This window comes from Vicia villosa, unplaced genomic scaffold (assembly GCF_029867415.1).
Source record: "Vicia villosa cultivar HV-30 ecotype Madison, WI unplaced genomic scaffold, Vvil1.0 ctg.001408F_1_1, whole genome shotgun sequence".
In the NCBI taxonomy this organism is placed as follows: Eukaryota; Viridiplantae; Streptophyta; class Magnoliopsida; order Fabales; family Fabaceae; genus Vicia; species Vicia villosa.
This window is the reverse complement of record NW_026705606.1, coordinates 426,407-438,576: the sequence shown is the minus strand read 5'-3', so window position 1 is coordinate 438,576 and position 12,170 is coordinate 426,407. Positions and strand designations below refer to the sequence as shown.

The window sequence follows — 12,170 nt, the reverse complement described above, 5'->3', positions numbered from 1 at the left end:
AAATCTGAACCATCAGATCATGCCAGCTGCTCATCCAACGCACCAACACACGCTAGTCCATGATATAGACTCTTAAGCCAACCACACATAATCATTTGTTTTATATTTTCTATTTTATTTTATTTTCTTTGCAAAATTAATTAAAAATAGTTCTAAAAATCAAAAAAATATAATAAAAATATTTTTAGGCTTATAAAATAATCTATTTTTTTTGACATAAAAATATTTTCTTTTTCTTAATAATTAGAATATTTTGTTTAATTAATTAGTATATATTTATATATTGGCTTTTTAATTATTTCAACCAATCAAAAAATCAGAAAAATTGTTCTTTTTTTTATTAAATTTAGTTTATATATTATAGACTAATTTTGTACATATTTAGAATATTTTTCTCTTTAAGTTTTTATTATTTGTGTAATTATTTGCATAATTATATGATTATTTAACTTAATAGTTTTCAAAACAATTTCAAAAATTCCAAAAAAATTAGTTTTATTTAAAAATTAATTAATAAGCATTTTGAATATATTTTAGACTTAATTTTTAGGTTTAAATTTTATTTCCACCTCTTTCTCATTTTAATTAAATTAATCATGCATTAATTCTAATTAAAATCAATCATACAAAAAATCCAAAAATATTTCTTTTATCTTATTGCAATTTAAATTCTTAGATAAAGTGTATAGGTTGTCAAATTCATGTAAATAGCGTAGTTTACATTTCCCGCACAATCGATGTAATAGCGTAGATTTACTTTCCGCATTTTACATTCCCGCATTTTAAATTTCAGTACATATAAAAACTGCGTGTATGTCAAAAATAAAAACTGAAGCGTTAGGTCACTAACTTCAAAGATAAAATATCTGAATCAAAACACAATCACACTTGCACCTCTTAGGGTAATCCCTCTGTTACTCTTTTCAAAATCAAATTCTACTGTTTCAAATACAAATTCAAACTTTTGTTTACATCCGGTAAAGGAGAATTTTCTAAAAGAAATAGGAAGGGACCTTATAAACATAGGGTAGATCTCCTAATTGCTTGCTCAAATCAAACAAACAAATGTCTCATATACCGTTGTTTTTCAAAATAAAACTTTCAAAAAAGACAATACTTGGTATATATCCAAACAAGGATCATTACGAAGTTAACGTTTTTTTTTTTAAATACATCTTTCGAAAGATAAAACACTTTGTATACATCCGCACAAGGATCATTACAAAGTCAAATTACAAAGGTATTTTTGAAACCACATACAAGCATTTCAAGGCAAGAGAAAAATGAATCAAAACAAGTGAGCTAAGCAATTAAGAGCCCATGGATAACCATGGATACAAAGGGTGCTAACACCTTCCCTTTGTATAACCTACCCCCTTACCCAAAATCTCTTAAAGGTCTTTTTCTGTTTCTTTTATAAACCTTTCCTTAATTGGATAAAATAAAAGTCGGTGGCGACTCTCTGATTTTCAAAAACACAAAAGCAAAAAGAAGAGTCAGTTCGTATATCTCTCCCACGAGAGGTATGGTAAAAAACCGAGGGCGACAGATATCATACTACTATATGCTAAACTGTTGAAGATTCATATCTTGTCGCATTGCTTAGTAACACGGATCACAACACTTATTTTTTGAAATATGAGAGAAACAATGTTGAACTTGAGCCTTCTCTCTTAAGAGCTTATTCAAGGACAAGAGGATTGTTTAGTATGTCTATTCAATTTTAGTTTACTATGGATTGAAAAAAGACTGAACATGATGGTTTGTTCCTTCAAAATGTAATTTCACATGTCAAGGTGGTGGCAAAATCTTCCTTTCCATAACTTAGATAACCCTTTTTCAAAAACAATACCTTCAAAATTGGTTATATTCTTCCTTAACATGAATTTTAGTGCCTTCCATTTTTTAAATACTCTTCGCTGCACATTTTATTTGAATATAATTGTATTAGATTATTTGAAAACAATTTCTACTCTAATTAAGATGTTTTTCTCAACCTGTATTTTGTTTTACAAGCTGAAAAATTTCATCCAATTGGGGCACTCTTCCAAACTTTCATTCCAAAATCATTAAAATAAGAATTGTCCGACCTTTATTTCTTTGTTGTTATACACTTGAATTTTTAGTTTAGGATATCTTGTGGCTCATCATATAAAAACAAAAAGATGGTTTAAATCCAAATAACTTCATCATGAATGCGGTGTTGAGTGTCTTTTAAAACTTAGAAGCTTTGTGATTTGGATAGAAATTTCACACGTCCATAATTAGACTGATGAAAGTAAAATCATTTCATGTACAATTAGTAAACAATGCATAACATTAGTAGTATATGTAAAATCTCTAGATATAGTGATCACTCAAATGCTTGCTTCACTTCCAATAGTAAAGTTAAATCTATGGAGTTTGAGGATACCATTTCAGAGGATTTTGTTGCATTTGTTCTTATTTCAATCACCAAGCACACAAATATGGACTCACATGATCAAAGAAACTTTGTCATTGGCACAACTACAGGAACTCAATCAAAGAGTGACATTAAGTGTTATGTGGGAGTGTGTTATGGAATGATACAAGACAAAGTTATTTTAAAACTTAATGGATTTTCTCTAGCCATAACTAAACCCGACGTACTAAAAAAAATCAGATTTCAATGAAAATTCTAGATAGTAGATTTAAATTGATAGTTCTCAAAGAATTCTGAATGTAATGAGACTTGTGTAGCCAAAGCACAAAAGAAATCATCAAGACTTTTGGAATTTAGATTAATCTAAGCAGAAGGGTATGTAAGTGATACTAGCTCTTCTGAATCATCTCTTTGAAACCATATTTGAGTAGTATGTTCTTAAACAAATGGTAAAATAAAGGATGATTTGAAAAGGATGGGAATTTTATATATGGTATATTTCAGATGGGTGATTGCTTTTTATGGAACGTAATGACTAATTAAGTTCTACTGAGATAGAGTAGTTGATATAAACAACCACTCCAAGGCTCAAGATAGAAAATCATTGTAATGATAGGATTTAGTCAGTATTTTTCCGATTTTATGTTTGGTTAGAAAATTGAGATGGCACACTAGCGTCAATTTTTATATGTAATAAAAAGTAATACCCGTCGCCTGAGAGATTCGAACTCTCGCGGGGAAACCCCATGTACTTAGCAGGCACACGCCTTCACCACTCGGCCAAAGCGACTGCTTGTATTGTTGTGAAAATCATTTTCTTAAAATTTCTACTCAAAATGATTAAGTTGAACAAATATTATAATTTTATAATACTTGAGTAAGTTTCACATTCATAAAAGATGTCAATTTAAGAAATTGGTTTTTTTTTCCATAATATCGTATTAATAGTTCACATCTTGAAATATATTAAAACGTTGCATATTCATAACTTCTTCACGAGAATGTCGTCGAAACCACCTGACTGTAAAAATGTGGTACCATTAAAATTCAATTTTGATATTTTTATAAAAATCTACATTATCCTCAAAAAATTTGTTCGAAACCAAAGAAAACACCAACGCACAAACTTTTACATTTATTTGGATATCGTACTACTATATGCTAAACTGTTGAAGATTCATATCTTGTTGCATTTCTTAGTAACACGGATCACAACACTTGTTTTTTGAAATATGAGAGAAACAATGTTGAACTTGAGCCTTCTCTCTTAAGAGCTTATTCAAGGACAAGAGGATTGTTTAGTATGTCTATTCAGTTTTAGTTTACTATGGATTGAAGAAAGACTGAACGTGATGGTTTGTTCCTTCAAAATGTAATTTCACATGTCAAGGTGGTGGCAAAAACTTCCTTTCCCTAACTTAGATAACCCTTTTTCAAAAACAATACCTTCAAAATTGGGTATATTCTTCCTTAACATGAATTTTAGTGCCTTCCATTTTTTAAATACTCTTCCCTGCATATTTTATTTGAATATAGTTGTATTAGAATATTTGAAAACAATTTCTAGTCTAATTAAGATGTGTTTCTCAACATGTATTTTGTTTTACAAGCTGAAAATTTTCATCCAATTAGGGCACTCTTCCAAACTTTCATTCCAAAATCATTAAAATAAGAATTGCCCGACATTTATTTCTTTGTTGTTATGCACTTAAATTTTTAGTTTAGGATATCTCGTGGCTCATCAGATAAAAAAAAAGATGGTTTAAATCCAAATAACTTCATCATGAATGCGGTGTTGAGTGTCTTTTAAAACTTAGAAGCTTTGTGAATTGGTTAGAAATTTCACACGTCCATAATTACATTGATGAAAGTAAAATCATTTCATGTAGAATTAGTAAACAATGCATAACATTAGTAGTATATGTAAAATCTCTAGATATAGTGATCACTCAAATGCTTGCTTCACTTCCAATAGTAAAGTTAAATCTATGGAGTTTGAGGATACCATTTCAGAGGATTTTGTTGCATTTGTTCTTATTTCAATCACCAAGCACACAAATATGGACTCACATGATCAAAGAAACTTTGTCATTGGCACAACTACAGGAACTCAATCAAAGAGTGACATTAAGTGTTATGTGGGAGTGTGTTATGGAATGATACAAGACAAAGTTATTTTAAAACTTAATGGATTTGCTCTAGCCGTAACTAAACCTGGCGTTCTAAAAAAAATCAGATTTCAATGAAAATTCTAGATAGTAGATTTAAATTGATAGTTCTCAAAGAATTCTGAGTGTAATGAGACTTGTGTAGCCAAAGCACAAAAGAAATCATCAAGACTTTTGGAATTTAGATTAATCTAAGCAGAAGGGTATGTAAGTGATACTAGCTCTTCTGAATCATCTCTTTGAAACCATATTTGAGTAGTATGTCTTAAACAAATGGTAAAATAAAGGATGATTTGAAAAGGATGGGAATTTTATATATGGTATATTTCAGATGGGTGGTTGGTTTTTATGGAACGTAATGACTAATTAAGTTCTACTGAGATAGAGTAGTTGTTATAAACAACCACTCCAAGGCTCAAGATAGAAAACCATTGTAATGATAGGATTTAGTCAGTATTTTTCCGATTTTATGTTTGGTTAGAAAATTGAGATGGCACACTAGCGTCAATTTTTATATGTAATAAAATGTAATACCCGTCGCCTGAGAGATTCGAACTCTCGCGGGGAAACCCCATGTACTTAGCAGGCACACGCCTTAACCACTCGGCCAAAGCGACTGCTTGTATTGTTGTGAAAATCATTTTCTTAAAATTTCTACTCAAAATGATTAAGTTGAACAAATATTATAATTTTATAAAATTTGAGTAAGTCTCACATTCATAAAAGATGTCAATTTAAGAAATTGGTTTTTTTTCCATAATATCGTATTAATAGTTCACATCTTGAAATATATTAAAACGTTGCATATTCATAACTTTTTCACGAGAATGTCGTCGAAACCACCTGACTGTAAAAATGTGGTACCACTAAAATTCAATTTTGATATTTTTATAAAAAATCTACATTATCCCCAAAAATTTTGTTCGAAACCAAAGAAAACACCAACGCACAAACTTTTACATTTATTTGGATATTGTTATACCCCAAAATTTGCCCGCATCTTTTTTCAGAAAGAAGGCAATAGACTTCTGTCTAAAAATTGGGAGTTTCATATGATCTTGGATTTTATTTCATAAATATCCTAATTTTTGAACACTCGGTTTTTAGAATTTTTTCTTATACGGTATTTTGGCTCGCTGTTGAATTCATTCTTACGCAAACGCCAATTACTGTTTATCATTTCACACACGCTGTTTATTTGAGACTTATTTGCAGATAAATAGTACTGACGCAGTTGGTACAGAATTAAATCTTTTGCAGGTGCAGAGTCCGGGGATTCAGACTGTACTGACAACAAGTAAATTATTATTAATTTTTGTTTCCCACTAATTTTTGTACTATATTCTATTATTTTCAAAATCTATTTCTTTCTATTTCTTTCAAAATCAAATCCTAACTTTATTCTACACATCTATCTTTTCAAACCCTACCATACACTTTCTTTCAAATCCTACTACCACTCAAATTTTCTTTTTTTGTACGAAATCACTTCATTCCCCAACGTCTCTATCCTTCTTTTCACTCTATAAATACCTCTCATTTTTTCCATAAAATCTCACATCAAATTCTAACTCATCTCTTAAATTTCTACATCATATTCATTCTCTCTTCTTCCCCGGCAAAAATGGCGAAGCGGATGGATACGTGTTTTCTTATGGTCATCACCGTCGTGATGGTAATCATGTCCTTCTTCTGTCTGCATAGTCCTGAAAAATGCGGACCTGGGTGGTTCACACTCCCAATCATCTATATGTTATTATTTATAGCATGGGTTATTAATCGTCATTCTTAAAGTTTGTAATATCTTTTATTTTTAAATAATGTACCGTTTACTCGTCGTACTGTTCATTATATTATGTAATATTTGTACTGTCAGTATTAAATGTCGTACTATCTGTCGTACTGTTTTTTAATTATTAAGATAATATTTTGTGTGTTTTCTGCCAGTTAAATATTTATTTTCTGTGCATTAAATGTTTTTCAGGGTTATTATCGGTAATTTCGCTCGCATACAGTATATATTATTTACTTATTATGTCTGTGTTTTTTCTAACAACTCATGTAAATAAATTTTCACCATTAACACAACAAAAAAACAAAAAAAAGAAAAAATTAATTTTGACTGTTGAATTTTTACTTTAACTGTTACATTAATGCCTGAACAGTCAGTTGACAGTCAAACCCGCTGACAGTGCAATTCTCCGTGTTTTGTACCATCAATCAAATCAATATTTTGTATTTCAAAATTCCAATATTTTTTTTCTAGAAGTCTTCTGAATATCACATGATTAGCAGAGACTCAACACTGCACAAAAATCAGGTACGCTTAACTGTCTCCTACACGAACAGTCCCTAACTAGGGTTTTTTGTTTTTTTCAGGAGAACAAGTTTTTGAGACTTCAAATGGATTTCATCTACCTCCATATATCTCAAAGTACCACCATACAAATTTTCAAACTTCAATTCGCTCAGACGCACAGTCAGCAGCACAAACAGTCAACAGACGACCAGTTTGACCGAAAAGTCAACAGACAGTCAAAAATGAAATTTTTTGTCAACATCCATATTTTGTCAAAAGATTCATCATTTGATCATTGGTTGATCATAATTCATCAAGGAAAGATCAAAAATCAGTAAAACCCTGAGTTTCAAAATTAGGGTTTTCTCCTAAAAAGTCAACTGAAGTTTGACTGGTAATAACTCTCTCATCCTTCATCCAAAAAATTCTAACCAAAGCTCATTTTGAAGTAAATTCAATAATCTTTCAAATGCAATTGGTCCCATGGTCATTAGATTCACCATTTGGAAAATATGAACCAAGACATTACAGGTCATTTTCAAAGTCAACAAAAAGTGTTTTTTTGTCAAAGGCCATAACATCAAGATAACTTCTCCAAATGAAAAATAAATTCCAAAGTGGCTTGTAGAGGACATCTTGAGGTTTCTAAAAAGCACAAGAACTCTTTCATATGATAAAAATTGAGGGATTTATGCCTTGTTGAAGTTGGCTATTTTTTGGAAAATGCATGAAATCAATATTGATCAAAAGTGTTTTTTTTCCAAAAGAGACCAAGTTTCCATGATTCAAACATGCTTCCAACAATGCTAAGGGCCTCCCACGACCAACCTAAGGCCCATAACATTTTATTTCTTTTTTTGGTTTAATTTTATTACATTTAAGATTAAATGGAAAAAGAAATGGAAGGATAATGTTATGTAGCTTGGATCTTAAGCATGAGTCATCAAGAAACATTCAAAGTTCTGCCCCAAAGAGATGGTACAGCAAAAGATTGAAGAAAATTGAGCCATGGTTGCTTGAATTCAAAGCTACATATTATTAAAAAAGTCAAAATTCAACAAAAGCACTTATTGCTTCTTAGCTTAGTTTTTAAGTGCTTCTCTGCCTATAAATGAAGTAGAACACTTCATCAATGAGAGAGGCCACGAAATCAGAACCAAAATCTTGCTTGTATCACTCTTGAATCTAATTGAAATTTTCAAAGAAACTTGAAATTCGACTTTTTAGTTCAAGTCATTTTTAATCCAAACTAAACACTCAAATACAATCCCCAAGCATCACTGTATCTATTCAAATCAGTTTCAAGCTTTGAAACTCAAAGAATCGAGCATTACACCTCACGGTTTGCTCGAACTAAAACTTACAAAAATCTCATCATACATGCATGTTTAACAAGATGTAGACATATATTTGAGTGTAGTATGAGGTTCTGATCATTTCGGGAAGTTTAATTGAGATTTGGATGCGTGTACACGAAACCACCATTTTAGGGTTCTTCATCTCAAAATTAGGGCTTTTCAAATTAGGCAAAATTACAGGTTCAAATAGGTCCCATTGAATTCGTATGGACCAGACGAGTTAAACCATGGCATCGCGCCAAATTTATATTGTGTTTTGCTCGTATTCGCTATTTTTGCAGCTGTAATAGGTTGGAGCTTTTTACACCACCTGCAAATGAACGGTGTAAAAGAGTGGTTCTGATGAAGAAGATGATGCGTGGCTCCTTCCCATTGGTTGGAGGGCGCGCGCGTGTTTTTTTAAAATAACTTTGGATTCAGTGCTTTGCAGGTTCTGTACACATCATGTTCCTCAAAATCTGAACCATCAGATCATGCCAGCTGCTCATCCAACGCACTAAGACACGCTAGTCCATGATATAGACTCTTAAGCCAACCACACATAATCATTTGTTTTATATTTTCTATTTTATTTTATTTTCTTTGCAAAATTAATTAAAAATAGTTCTAAAAATCAAAAAAAATATAATAAAAATATTTTTAGGCTTATAAAATAATCTATTATTTTTTGACATAAAAATATTTTCTTTTTCTTAATAATTAGAATATTTTGTTTAATTAATTAGTATATATTTATATATTGGCTTTTTAATTATTTCAACCAATCAAAAAATCAGAAAAATTGTTCTTTTTTTTATTAAATTTAGTTTATATATTATAGACTAATTTTGTACATATTTAGAATATTTTTCACTTTAAGTTTTTATTATTTGTGTAATTATTTGCATAATTATATGATTATTTAACTTAATAGTTTTCAAAACAATTTCAAAAATTCCAAAAAAATTAGTTTTATTTTAAAATTAATTAATAAGCATTTTGAATATATTTTAGACTTAATTTTTAGGTTTAAATTTTATTTCCACCTTTTTCTCATTTTAATTAAATTAATCATGCATTAATTCTAATTAAAATCAATCATACAAAAAATCCAAAAATATTTCTTTTATCTTATTGCAATTTAAATTCTTAGATAAAGTGTATAGGTTGTCAAATTCATGTAAATAGCGTAGTTTACATTTCCCGCACAATCGATGTAATAGCGTAGATTTACTTTCCGCATTTTACATTCCCGCATTTTAAATTTCAGTACATATAAAAACTGCGTGTATGTCAAAAATAAAAACTGAAGCGTTAGGTCACTAACTTCAAAGATAAAATATCTGAATCAAAACACAATCACACTTGCACCTCTTAGGGTAATCCCTCTGTTACTCTTTTCAAAATCAAATTCTACTGTTTCAAATACAAATTCAAACTTTTGTTTACATCCGGTAAAGGAGAATTTTCTAAAAGAAATAGGAAGGGACCTTATAAACATAGGGTAGATCTCCTAATTGCTTGCTCAAATCAAACAAACAAATGTCTCATATACCGTTGTTTTTCAAAATAAAACTTTCAAAAAAGACAATACTTGGTATATATCCAAACAAGGATCATTACGAAGTTAACGTTTTTTTTTTTAAAAACATCTTTCGAAAGATAAAACACTTTGTATACATCCGCACAAGGATCATTAAAAAGTCAAATTACATAGGTATTTTTGAAACCACATACAAGCATTTCAAGGCAAGAGAAAAATGAATCAAAACAAGTGAGCTAAGCAATTAAGAGCCCATGGATAACCATGGATACAAAGGGTGCTAACACCTTCCCTTTGTATAACCTACCCCCTTACCCAAAATCTCTTAAAGGTCTTTTTCTGTTTCTTTTATAAACCTTTCCTAAAATGGATAAAATAAAAGTCGGTGGCGACTCTCTGATTTTCAAAAACACAAAAGCAAAAAGAAGAGTCAGTTCGTATATCTCTCCCACGAGAGGTATGGTAAAAAACCGAGGGCGACAGATATCATACTACTATATGCTAAATTGTTGAAGATTCATATCTTGTCGCATTGCTTAGTAACACGGATCACAACACTTGTTTTTTGAAATATGAGAGAAACAATGTTGAACTTGAGCCTTCTCTCTTAAGAGCTTATTCAAGGACAAGAGGATTGTTTAGTATGTCTATTCAATTTTAGTTTACTATGGATTGAAAAAAGACTGAACATGATGGTTTGTTCCTTCAAAATGTAATTTCACATGTCAAGGTGGTGGCAAAATCTTCCTTTCCATAACTTAGATAACCCTTTTTCAAAAACAATACCTTCAAAATTGGTTATATTCTTCCTTAACATGAATTTTAGTGCCTTCCATTTTTTAAATACTCTTCGCTGCACATTTTATTTGAATATAATTTTATTAGATTATTTGAAAACAATTTCTACTCTAATTAAGATGTGTTTCTCAACCTGTATTTTGTTTTACAAGCTGAAAAATTTCATCCAATTGGGGCACTCTTCCAAACTTTCATTCCAAAATCATTAAAATAAGAATTGTCCGACCTTTATTTCTTTGTTGTTATACACTTAAATTTTTAGTTTAGGATATCTCGTGGCTCATCATATAAAAACAAAAAGATGGTTTAAATCCAAATAACTTCATCATGAATGCGGTGTTGAGTGTCTTTTAAAACTTAGAAGCTTTGTGACTTGGATAGAAATTTCACACGTCCATAATTAGACTGATGAAAGTAAAATCATTTCATGTAGAATTAGTAAACAATGCATAACATTAGTAGTATATGTAAAATCTCTATATATAGTGATCACTCAAATGCTTGCTTCACTTCCAATAGTAAAGTTAAATCTATGGAGTTTGAGGATACCATTTCAGAGGATTTTGTTGCATTTGTTCTTATTTCAATCACCAAGCACACAAATATGGACTCACATGATCAAAGAAACTTTGTCATTGGCACAACTACAGGAACTCAATTAAAGAGTGACATTAAGTGTTATGTGGGAGTGTGTTATGGAATGATACAAGACAAAGTTATTTTAAAACTTAATGGATTTGCTCTAGCCGTAACTAAACCTGGCGTACTAAAAAAAATCAGATTTCAATGAAAATTCTAGATAGTAGATTTAAATTGATAGTTCTCAAAGAATTCTGAGTGTAATGAGACTTGTGTAGCCAAAGCATAAAAGAAATCATCAAGACTTTTGGAATTTAGATTAATCTAAGCAGAAGGGTATGTAAGTGATACTAGCTCTTCTGAATCATCTCTTTGAAACCATATTTGAGTAGTATGTTCTTAAACAAATGGTAAAATAAAAGATGATTTGAAAAGGATGGGAATTTTATATATGGTATATTTCAGATGGGTGGTTGGTTTTTATGGAACGTAATGACTAATTAAGTTCTACTGAGATAGAGTAGTTGATATAAACAACCACTCCAAGGCTCAAGATAGAAAACCATTGTAATGGTAGGATTTAGTCAGTATTTTTCCGATTTTATGTTTGGTTAGAAAATTGAGATGGCACACTAGCGTCAATTTTTATATGTAATAAAAAGTAATACCCGTCGCCTGAGAGATTCGAACTCTCGCGGGGAAACCCCATGTACTTAGCAGGCACACGCCTTAACCACTCGGCCAAAGCGACTGCTTTTATTGTTGTGAAAATCATTTTCTTAAAATTTCTACTCAAAATGATTAAGTTGAACAAATATTATAATTTTATAAAATTTGAGTAAGTTTCACATTCATAAAAGATGTCAATTTAAGAAATTGGTTTTTTTCCATAATATCGTATTAATAGTTCACATCTTGAAATATATTAAAACGTTGCATATTCATAACTTTTTCACGAGAATGTCGTCGAAACCACCTGACTGTAAAAATGTGGTACCATTAAAATTCAATTTTGATATTTTTATAAAAAATCTACATTATC

The 12,170-nt window shown here is 30.4% G+C and overlaps 3 non-coding genes across 3 annotated transcripts; all 3 read right to left on the bottom strand.

The window, feature by feature from the left end:
* Positions 1-3,112: 3,112 nt before the first annotated feature.
* TRNAS-GCU (transfer RNA serine (anticodon GCU)) lies at positions 3,113-3,194 on the bottom strand. The gene has a single exon. It is a non-coding gene; the product is annotated as a tRNA-Ser (tRNA).
* Positions 3,195-5,107: 1,913 nt separating this feature from the next.
* Positions 5,108-5,189, bottom strand: TRNAS-GCU (transfer RNA serine (anticodon GCU)). Its single transcript has one exon. It is a non-coding gene; the product is annotated as a tRNA-Ser (tRNA).
* Positions 5,190-11,797: 6,608 nt separating this feature from the next.
* TRNAS-GCU (transfer RNA serine (anticodon GCU)) lies at positions 11,798-11,879 on the bottom strand. Its single transcript has one exon. It is a non-coding gene; the product is annotated as a tRNA-Ser (tRNA).
* Positions 11,880-12,170: the final 291 nt, after the last annotated feature.